General features: G+C 50.5%; 1 long non-coding RNA gene across 1 annotated transcript; it reads right to left on the reverse strand.

Annotated features, from left to right (window-relative positions):
- Window positions 1-5,060: 5,060 nt before the first annotated feature.
- LOC120230891 lies at window positions 5,061-8,462 on the reverse strand. Its single transcript, XR_005528204.1, has 2 exons — window positions 8,364-8,462; window positions 5,061-7,041 (listed from the first exon to the last, which is right to left on the reverse strand). It is a non-coding gene; the product is annotated as an uncharacterized LOC120230891 (long non-coding RNA).
- Window positions 8,463-11,567: the final 3,105 nt, after the last annotated feature.

An 11,567-nucleotide genomic window follows, 5' to 3' on the forward strand; every position in this document is an offset into this window, starting at 1 on the left:
TCAATGGAAATTTTCTCTAAAATGCAAATGTAAGAAGCTACATGTGGCTATTTCTTTCCTGGCCTAATGAGCATAACCTAGAAGCATGACTGTGTGCCTATTTCTCTAAAGGTCCAAATGATATGGATCAGGTCACATGGCCTTGTATATGTTTAAAACTGGAGGTAATGACGGGGCCCTCAAACACACTGTACACATCATCAGTTCCATCAGGCCTTCCGCAAGAGCCACCGCGAAGGCTATCAAGGCTGAGGGACGTCTGGCCATGCAGATAGCAGACACTGTCATATTGAAAAAGCCAGGAATCCACTTTGTACACTGGCCATATGGAGGGAGGTGACAAGTGGGAGATGCTTAGACCCAGCATTTGTGACCACACAGGTAGCATGCTGAGGCCACAGAGCTCTGCCAGAAGAGCATGGCCAATTCCTTTACCTCCTACTATCCAATCCCCACCGACTCCCCTGTAGATGTTTAATATCCCTCTTGTGTTACATGCACCAACAGACCACGTATAAAATTAACCGCTGAATAAGTACCTTTATTTATTTTAATAGACCTATTTGATATCATCCATCTAATGCAGAAGGAAAACCACCAAAAATGACTATTCGCGTTTGGGCCAAATTGCAATGTAGATGGTATTCTTGGCTCTGATTTGCTAAATCAAATTTAGCAGAAACAGGAATGTAGAGTCCTAATCATCAGCACACAGGAAAAACACTCCATTTCTCTTTTTAAAGTAATGTACAACTATGAGAATACACGTTAGATATAGAAGGGACTGGGTCTCAACACTAGTTTACACCATTTAATACGGAGATGTGATAAATTAGAGTATCATCTCTGCCTTCTTGGGTTCTCATGATGGCATTAGGATAAAACGTCTAAAAAACCATTTAAAAGCTTAAATCAATATTAAGATCATTCAAATTGCCCAATTAACAATTTCTGTCTATCGAGTCAAAGGTTGATGGTGGATACATAAATTCTGTGAAATGTCTTGTAAGAGTCTTGACGGTTTTCTTTCTATTAGTTGGAGTAATGGGTGTTTTATAATTAGCACTAGGAATTAGCATGGAACAGTGATCCGAAAGAGAGATGCCCGAAGACAGGTTTTAAAGGACAGACAAGTGAACAACACGATTTGGGAGCCTGGGCCATGATGGCGCCACTTGCAAGGGATGTGCCTCAAGTTGTCCCAGGGGCCTCAGCTGCCTCTGCCGTGCCCAACCGCTCTCCAAAGGAACTGTCTCCCCAGCTGCCGTCCCCTGGAGAGGCTGAAGGCAGGTGACAGAGAACAAATCTCAGACCCCTTCCACGACGTCCTCACACGTCCGGCCTGGGTGGCCTTGCTCCGGGCCATGATTGGTCACCACCTAGTTTCCCTAGTCCTGTTTCCACATCCTTCCCGGATTTAAGCAGCCAGCTAAGAAAAGTAACCCAAGATTAATAAGAAGACAATCTCATTTTCAGGCTATCATGTATTTTCAAACAAAATTATTTCAAAAAAATCACTCCATTTTGTTAGGCACACTAAACAGCTCTAAACTCACACCGGAGGCCAAGTGGGGCGCCCTCCTGGACAATGGCTGTGGGCTGTATTTTAAAATAGCAACTTTCAGGGTGCCTGGGTGGCTCAGTCAGTTGAGCGGCCGACTTGGGCTCAGGTCATGAGCCTGCAACTTGTGAATTTGAGCCCCTCATAGGGCTCTGTGCTGACAGCTCGGAGCCTGGAGCCTGCTTTGGATTCTGTGTCTCCTTCTCTCTCTGACCCTCCCCCACTCATGCTCTGCCTCTGTCTCTCTCAAAAATAAATAATAAAACATTTAAAAATATAAAATAAAATAGCAACTTTAGATGTGTAACTTACCCATCGATCACACAAACACATACTTAAGAGTTTACTCATTTACAGCAATCGCACAGCTGCCTCTAAGAAAAATAGACTTTTTCCTAAATCTTTAGATTTTAGAAAAACTTGAATGTTGCTCTAGTATCGAAAAAATAGAATGTTTTCTCCCCAAAGCAAATGTTCCATTTTTTCAAAATTGTATTTCAATCACATATTTGGATAATTACCAATGACAGACCTACAAACACTTATTAAATGTACAAGACTAATTAGAGCTGACGAGAACTCCAGCAAGAGCACCGTCCGCCGCCCCCACCTTCTTCCCAGCTGAGGCCCTCCGATTCTGTAGCTTTCAAAGTTGTCCCCCCAATATTCCCCACCTCCGTAGTCAGCCCCACAACCCACCCAGGGGCTCAAACTTAGGAGACCAGGGTCCTCGGGACTCCTGTCTTTCTGCCCACACTGCAGTCCCCAGTGGCCCTTAGCCCAACCTTCAGACGTGCAAATGCTATTTCCATCTGCCCGCACCTGGCTTGCTCTGCCTGCTCCCCACTCAGATCTAAATTCAGATGTTGTCTCCTCCCTGAGGTCTTCTTCTAAATCAGTCCGAACTCTGTCTCTGTAACACATTGTTTTCTTCCTTCAAGCACGGCTCGCTGCCTTTAATTGTCCATTTGTTGTTCGTCTGCTCATTGCTGCTCTCCCCCACCCGAACATGAGTTCTAGGGGCGCTGGGTGGTCTGTCCGTGGCCCAGAGCAGCGCCTGGCACACGGGAGGCGCTCAGGGAGGCATCTGCAGAACAGCTTTGTGTATATAAAGCATATGTACAGATTCTGATACTGATAAAAAGATGCGGTACGGTCTAGATATCGTGGACCCGGTGGCCTGAGAAAGGATCCCCACCTGAAAAGGAATTCTGTGAAAGGCCAGCAAGAGCAAGGAAGGGAGAGAGGGCCGTACAGCCACACACCTGCAGCCACCGCAAGGGACGCACACGTGGCTGCCACTCACCTCCCCCCTGTCAGAACACGGCCGCACACTCCAGCCCTGCCAGGAGGGGCGCCTGGGAATCTGCCCTTCCTGGGAGCCCCAGAAAGGGAATCCTGGCAAACACAGAGCTCTTCCTTGACCCCCGGGGGGATCCGGAGAGAATATTCCCCACTGTGAGGAAGCGCAGGAGACTGAGGCCAAGACATTCTCACGAGTAAGAAAGTGGAGGCATGAGAATATTGGGTCAGATTCCTGCGGACTATAAAATACTACCAGGTGGTGGTTCTATGTTAAATGAAATTGGGGGCACTTTTGCATCCCCAAGAGCATTCACTGCTCCCCAAGAGCGCTCGCTGCCTGAGGGACTCTGATTGCAACAGTCGGTTCCGTCTCACACCTTGGGGCTTCCTTCTCCACAGGGGGCTTCCACACAGAGGTGTTCCCACTTCAGCCCCGTCCGTGGCAGCCTGGACTCCAAGGACAGGCCGTCCTCAGGTCGCGCGTCCAGCAGGCCCATCCCGGGCTGCCCGCCAGCGGCACCCCGTCCCCGGGAGCGCGGCCCGAACCCCAGCCGCCAGCAGAGCAGGAGGTGGTCGCTGAGTCCCCGCACGCCCCACGCAAAACCCGGCCTGCACGGCGGTCCTGGAGGTGGTCACAGACAACCCAACGCGATCTACGCCCACATCTGTCTATCTGTCTGTCTGTCGGAAGTCACTCTTCCGTGCAGGATGCTCAGCCTATACACATGAGGCAGGCCAGAAACATGAAGGGGTGAAGGCACCCCAAGACAGCTCCCACTGATGAGGGGGGCTGTGAATGAACACACCTGCCCCGGGGACTGCCCTGCAGTGTGTGCACTCAGGGTCCCCGTGAGATGAAGCCGGGCAGGTACCTGCTGGGGACACATCCCTACACATGTCCCTGCTGAGCACAGGACCCAGGTTCTCCACGGGGCACCCCAGGGTCGCACAGCGCCCGTCACCTAGCAGCGCCCCCTTCAGGTTGGCCTAAGGCTCTGCTGTGATTGTCTTGAAATTTTTCATCAGTTTTGAATAAGGGATTGGGCATTTTGGGTTTGCACTGGGCCCTGCAAATTCCAGAGCCTGTCTGACTCACTGGCCCCCTCCTTCATGAGCCTTACGAGGGCCCCCCTCAAATAAACCACTTGCCTTCAAATCCCTGCCTCAGGGGCTACAGTTAGAGAAACCCGAACGAAGTCAGCGCCCTCTCCCTTTCCTTGTGCTCCTCCCCTCCTATCGGCCTCCTCTGGTTTCCTCCCACCTTGACCTTGGGACATCACAACACACCTCCAAGTGTGAAGCTGGGAACGGAGTTTTGTCCCCCCCCCTTCAGTCAAAGTCTGGCTGCGGCGAAGAGATTTGCACAGTGTGTGCTATGGGAACACAATACAATGACCTTCTTGACTCTCACTGAGCATTCCAAGAAGCCTCTGGGTCCTGAGGCGCCTCAGGGTCTTTGCACTTACTGCCCTCTGGAATGTTCTTCTCCCCATTATAACCATGTAATAGAGAGAAACACACACACATGCTCAGTCTGTCTCTACATCAACTAGGGCTGGAAAAGTCACATAAGGATTCTTTCCCTTTCCAGTGATTTAGCACGGGCTTCCTCTAAATCCAAACTCCCCAAATACACATGAAATGCTTTTAATTCACTTCACTCATCATATGAGCTAATTTCGGAGCACATCTCCAACATAAACTAAATTCTACCTTCAGTAAAGATGACCATGAACTCAAAACTCACTTCCAGGACACTTCCCGTGCGTCGTGGTGTTTGCTGGGAAGCTGCACTTGCCCTCTTCACTCCGCTTACCTATAGAATCTGAGGACAGAACCTTGATCTTGTGGACACTCTATAGTAAGAAAAAATGTTATCAACTATCCAGTATCAGGCCATTTCTGGGACAATGCTCAATCATGAATTTGAGCCTGATGAGCCTACATAAACTCTTCACGGAAAGGAAACTGAAAAAGAAAGGTTGAGATAGCAAGAGTTTTTTCTTTTCCTCAAAAAATGTTCCATATGAACTACATATCCATTACATTACGGTTCATTTTAACATTTTAATCACTGAGTCCATTAATTTTAATGTGTTTGTTGAACACTTGTTATGGGTTCACCATCAGGCTAAACATCACAAAAGCACAGGGCACATTTAGGATATAGTTTCAGCCCTCAAACAGGTATAAATCTGGTTGGGAAAGCAATTTATTGATACTTGAACATCGTGGTTAAGTGAAAAACATACTTACACAATCAGTATATGCTGTAGGGGAACAAGGGAAGTTCCCTGAAGACACTGAGCACACTTTTACTTCAAGGACTTGGCACTTATGATTCCTTCTAGAATGTTCTTTCCCTCAGCCACCTCCAAGTTTTGCTCCCTCACTGCATTCAGGTCTCTGCTTGAAGGCCCTGGTCACTCCTTCACAGCACTTGGAACCCTCACCAGCACTGACTCCTTGTACATTGCTAGCTTCCGTCTCCCCTCCCGGTAAGTGCAAGGTCCATGAGAGCAGGAATATGGTCTGTTTCTGCTCGTTACTGTCCCTGACATCGACAGGACTGCCTGGGCCATAATAGCACGTGCCAAAGATTTCTTAAATTAATGTCTAAGAAATGAGTCATGGAATACAGCTTCTTTCACAGGATGATGTCACAGGGATTAAGATATTTCCAGGAAACGTTACAATGACCATATGGAATCATCAGCTTCCTACGGGATAAGCCTTGTCTCCCCACATCAGACTTGTAAATCATGCCAGCGGACTTCACTATGACTTGCTGGTGGCCTACATTCCCCAAATAAATGCTGAATGGGGGTACCTACAGACCCACATAGATTACTTATGACCAGTAGCTAAAGATGAGCCCAATGAAACATATTCTAAACTCTGAACGTTAATACCAAGGCCGGTGTTAATTTTAGACGTCCACATAACTTGAAGCAGATAAACTCCATATATAGCTGAGTTATACTTTATAAAGACAGACCCTTTTCGGCAGGGATGATGAAAATCAGACACGAAAGCAACTGTGTGGTGTCCACTGTGCTGAGGCTGAGCCCACCTACAGAGTAGGTGCTCTGCTCTACCACAGTCGTCCAGCTCGTCTGTTTGCTCGTTGGTTCGTTTCAGGCCAGGCAGCATCCTGTATTTGCAGATTGAAATCGAAACTTCTTGCATGTATAGTCTTCATCCAGTGAAATAAAATACGCTTCCAGAAAAATCCCCTAGTGGCCAGGTCATGCACAAACCAGCTGGGTTCAGTGCATGAGGCCAGAGGAAGGGCCAGCACTCACATGGAGGCTACCTAACACCCAGGCCTCGCCCGCCCCTTCTCAGAGCTGCTCTGATGTCACTGTGGGCACCACGCCACTCAGCAAGTACCTACCACACATTGTGTGGCTTGGAGTTAGAGTGTCCACGCCGTTCAATTTGGGTGCTTCCTAGGGTTATGTGTCGGCCGACAGGTCCTTCTGCGTCAGAGCCTGGCAGGCCACCCACACTGACCCCACTCTGTGGACTGAAGATGGACAGCCACCTGAGACCCAGCCCCAGCATCAGCCCGTGCCTCCCTCTGGCAGAGTTCATGTTCTCCGTGTTCTCTTCACCCTGGAGCAAATCTCTCCTAGTGACCTGGATGAATCCTTAGGAAAACATGAACATATGGAAACTTCCGTCACTCTGATTAAATATTAAAGCAACTCTGCTACAAGATAAAGACTTCTGTACCCAAACGAAGAAAGACATTCGAGAAAGCATTCTCTTCACGGCTTCACGCGGTGGCAAAGACACAGGACACCTCCGCTTAAAGGGACAGAGCGAAACCAGCGTAAGGAGCACAGCATGCTGGTGATGAAGACTGTACTTCTGAATGTTTGCTCGGTCTGTGCACGTCCCTGCAGCCCCACCGATCGCGCCAGGCAGTGCAGACAGCACGCATCGTGCCCTCTTCCTGGAACGCGGGCGAACGCCAGCGCCCAGTGTGACCGTCTCCCAGAGTAGGACACAGGAAGGACATCAGGAGGATTGTCCAATTTCAAGGACCACGTTTCTCTTCATCTCTCTGTACGTTCTGTGCAAGCTCTGGATGCTGCCAACCTGTAACTAATTCTTCCTTATTCTGAGCTCACCTGGTTCCTTCTTTTTGTCCATGTAATGCTGCAAAGCTTTAAAACAGGAAAGTAAAATTCGGCCATGAAACGCTTTACAGGACTTAAAGACCCCCACCCCCAGTCCTCGCCCCAACCCCTCAATTTGAAGCAAGTTTTATTAACACAAGGCAAGTGCTCAATTTAAAGGGAACTGCGGGCATTAAAGCAGATTGTTTTATGTCTCTGACATGAATACTCCGGGTGGATGAACTATCAAGCCCTGGGTTTAAGTGTGATTAATGCCTAGTACTTGGAAAGCATCCAAACTTATTAAATCTGATGGAGTAAAACAGCATAACTTTCTCATATTATTTCCAAGAGATACGATTAGACTGAATTGTAGCCGTGGAGCAGACTAGGAGCAAACCGTGGTGCAGGGAAGGGGGACTCTGTTTTATTTACAAAGAACGAAGCCAGAGTCGGGCGCTGCGGCAAGTACGGGCAGAGAGCTCAGTCACCTTGGCCCAAGGAAAAGAGCGAAGGCTGAGAACAAAGTCAATACAACCTTCCTGTGTATTGGGCAGCTTTTCCACACGCCCTCGAGCATGGCGCCCTACTGCAGTAGAAGGAAAAAGAAAGTAGTACCGCCTCCCACCCCCAGATGCATGCATCGGTGCGTGTGCACACACGTGTCATGGAAGCACGGGGGCACATTGAACAGCCTGCTTTAAACAGCCCCCATCTGAAGAGAGCCGCGCTATCTCATGTGCGCTGTGTCTACACAGTGTGTCTGCAGCCCAGACGGGCCTGTCGGAAACCGACTGACTGGCGCGGGCCTTGCTGCCCAGATGTAAGCAGCCCCAAGAACTCACTCGCTCACTAAATTCACTCAGTTCCGCTTTGACCAAAACAGAATCCCAAAGACACAAATGAACAGAAGAAAATGGCAGACTGACATAAAGGAAGTCCTGATTTCCAGCAGAGACAGACCTGCTGGGTGTGTCCCCCACGCCAGCATGGGCAGGTCAGGCCCTCGCTGCAGAGGGACACGGGGGACAACGGCCCCCTGGGCCCCGCGCAAACCCTGTCAGGACTCGACACACTGGCCATCGAGACACTCCGGTGCTTGGATTCCAGGTAATTATTTGAGAAGCAGAAACGTACAAAAATCCTCAGAAGATCCAAGCCCAGCCTGGTCGATGACAAATCTCAAGGCAAATCTGAGGCGTGGGAGGAAAGGCGAATGTTCCCCCCTGCCCCCATCTCTTAACTGATAAAATAACAAATACAAGGAAAAAAATCCGCCAACAACAGAGCTTCAGTTTATTATACATGCTCATCAATTTAACCCCCAAAAAACCCTTAAAAGCCTGAGGGTGATCCAGCCCCTTTAATACCTGGGCCCTAAGCACGCCACGGACCGGGGCCCAAGCCCCAGCCTGCTTTGTCTGCAAAAGATGAAAGCCGGCCGAGCACAGGTGAAGCCTTCTTTTGAATCATCACCTGCAATTAAGCAAAGGAAAACTCGGAGGAGAAGCGGTAAGCTGAACTCGCTTTAAAAAGACGTCCCGAGCAGGTGGACACTTGCTGCGGATTGCTGTGGTGTCTGCTGACACACTCCCCAAATGCGCTCCCCGGGCTCCCCGTGTATGGACATCAGACCCTTTGGGGTTCAGTGAGGCCAGCCCCATGCCGGACGCTCGTGCGGAGCACCTGCCCCTTTCCCATAATCCTCTAAATGTCCCTCTTCACCTCTTGTCATTCTCCTGGAAACACTGTCCTGAACAGAACACCTCTGCCCGAGGCCCACCCGGCGTCTCCGTACACGGTCCCCTGAGACCCGGCCAAGGCACCGGCGCGCGTGTCTGAGAACGGCCAAGACAGTATATGACAGACGTCCTCACTACAGGGACAAAGCTCTGTCACTGCGTGAGGCGATGCGTGTTAAGTGGACTTGCAGTGACCATTTAAATACGCATCAAATCCAAAACCTCCTGCTAAGGAACCACATATGAAGGTGTTTGTTTCATGCTCTCCTCCACCAACAGCCCAGATACCATGATTACTAACCCTTTCAAAAGGCAGAAGAGGGGCTCCTGGGTGGCTCTGTCACTTAAGTGTCCGACTTCAGCTCAGGTCATTATCTTGCAGTTCGTGAGTTCAAGCCCCACGTCAGGCTCTGTGCTGACAGCTCAGAGCCTGGAGCTGCTTCAGATTCTGTGTCTCCCTCTCTCTCTGGCCTTCCCCCACTCATTCTCTGTCTCTCTCGGTCTCAAAAATAAATAAACTATAAAAAAATTTTTTTAAGGTAGAAGAACATTTACCCAAAATTTCCAGAACCGACCCCTTCCCCAGTAACAGGATGTTCACCATTAAGCTCTCTTCATTCTGAAAAAGTGTGGTGAGTTTAATTTAAAAAAAAAAAAAAAAGAGAGAGAGAGAGAAAGAAAAAGAAAAAAACTCCAGCGCTATGTTACAGCACTTTGTTGTCACTGCTCAGCTTATTTTAGGAAAGTTGGAGTGTTTGAACGTGCCTGTGGTTCGCCTTGGCCGACAAGCTGTCTTCCGGAAGCCGTACACCGCAGGCACCTGCCTGGCCTCTGCCCGAACTCCCAGCCCCTTCCCCAGGGCAGAGACACACTCTGGAGCGACACAGAGCTTCAACATGCACTGCGCACGCGCAGAGAGAACGGCGGACGTTTTTAGCAATGGTAAACACGCTGGCCTTAGAGGCGCTCACTATACAGCATCCGTGACTCCACACCTGCGCCCGGCCACTCAGACGTCCCTGTGACTCGAACCGTGACTTCACAGAAGAAGGCCAGTTGCCTTGAAATGCGTGAGAAGCTAATAAGGCCCACTTCTCATAGGGTCCGAAGCAGCAAGCATCACAATCGTCTTCTCAGGGTCGCCTGGGGAGTTCCCTCCTGTGTCAGGTGGGGAGCCTCTGAAATTCCAGCTGCCTTCTGACTGCTTTTGTTTTTGCAAGTCGATAACAAGAGCTTCCTTTCTGTCACTCGGAAGCTAATGGCACTAATAATGCATTAGGCCAACAGAGAGAAGAGCTGTTCTCTGGAAAGTATCTTCTCCGAGGTAATAATTGTTTTAGTCTCAATCAGGGAAGGCAGCAGAGACTCGGGTGCGTCTTGCATGGAATCGCCTGCATGTTTTGTTTCTGCTGTTTCTGGCCCTGCCTCACGCTCCCTACCCGGGGCCCACCCATCAGGTTCTCGAGGCCACGGTCCCGCTCACCTTCCTGTGTGTCCCAGGGAAGCACCGCTTCCCAGGCCAAATCAAAGGGCCAAGGGAAACAAAATCAGATTTTCTGGCTGCATCCACATCTGTGGTTAGACCCTGTGGCTTTCCAACCTTCCTAAGCTAATGATCAAACAGTCCAAAGAAGTGCTGTCTCCAAGGACCTGGCTATTCCGTCAAGGAAACAAACACAGCATCCTCAGCATTCCAGGGAAAACATGCTTGTTTTCTTACAAATAAAACCAGCACATCCAAGTAACACCGTCATTCGCTCAGTCTGTTTGCCACCTTCAACCGAACGCCACTTGGCCAGGCATAGGTCTTCAGTGGCAGCAGACAGCTCCATGCTGCTCCTGCACCCTAACTACAGTGTGAGCGTATGAGAAACCGCGTTCCCAGAAGAAACGTACAACTCTCTGGGTTTTCCAGGTAAAATCTGAAGGAGTGCTTGTGCCCATGCAGGGAGGAAATCAACGTTTTACCCGCAACCAAAGGGAACTTGCGGAACTCGTCAGCTCAAGCTAAGTGCCAATGAACAGGAATGAGGTAAGGACGCTGTCTCCCCACCTTGGCACGTGGGCTCCCCTCCCTGGCACCCTCGGACTCCGGAGCCCTGCAGGGGAGGGACGGGACACACATCCACACACTCGTGGGAAGACAGACTCGTGAAGGCCACGTCTCTGGGTCCTTCCACAGCTCAGTTCTCCTTCCCGCTCCCTGTGCCCCCGGCTCTGAGAGCCCCAGCCCTGCGCCGGGCACTGCAGGTGCCAGGCTCACGTTCCAGAGAACAGGCTGGCCCAGCCCAGGGGCGCTGTTCATGCAGCCGGGGCCCCGGGTCCAAAGCGTAGGTTTCCTCAATCCTTCAGTGCTCAATGGTTCCACGTCCCCTACATTCCGCTCCAGGCAAGGGCCAGCCGGGCCGGGGTGGGACAGTAGTGGGGGCCCCTGGAGTCAGCGGGCCTCCAGGCACCAGGGAGCTGGGCACGGTCTCCTGTAGCCAGCGTGCCAGGGACCCGGATTTTCGGATCGGCCAGGCTGGATGTTTACACGCCCAGGTTTACACACTCATCACAGGACCAACCTGGTCGTCCGTCTGTCCGTCCCTTTTGTCATCTCAGATTCACTCACTGGGTCTGATCTGTTAAATTCATGAGGCTGCGGAAAAATACAGGTTTCCACACGGCCGGGCGGGAGGAATGTTCTCTCTCCTGCTCACGTGCCCTCCTGGCAGGCCCGAGACCCCGCGCGGCGATCCCGGCGGGTAATCGGCCAGCAGCCACCCCGTCCGGCGCTGGCGCAGACCCTGGCGCTCTGCAGAGACTTGTGCCCGCGTTACACATTAACGC

This window comes from Hyaena hyaena, unplaced genomic scaffold (assembly GCF_003009895.1).
Source record: "Hyaena hyaena isolate Hyena2069 unplaced genomic scaffold, ASM300989v1 scaffold_50, whole genome shotgun sequence".
NCBI classification, from domain to species: Eukaryota; Metazoa; Chordata; class Mammalia; order Carnivora; family Hyaenidae; genus Hyaena; species Hyaena hyaena.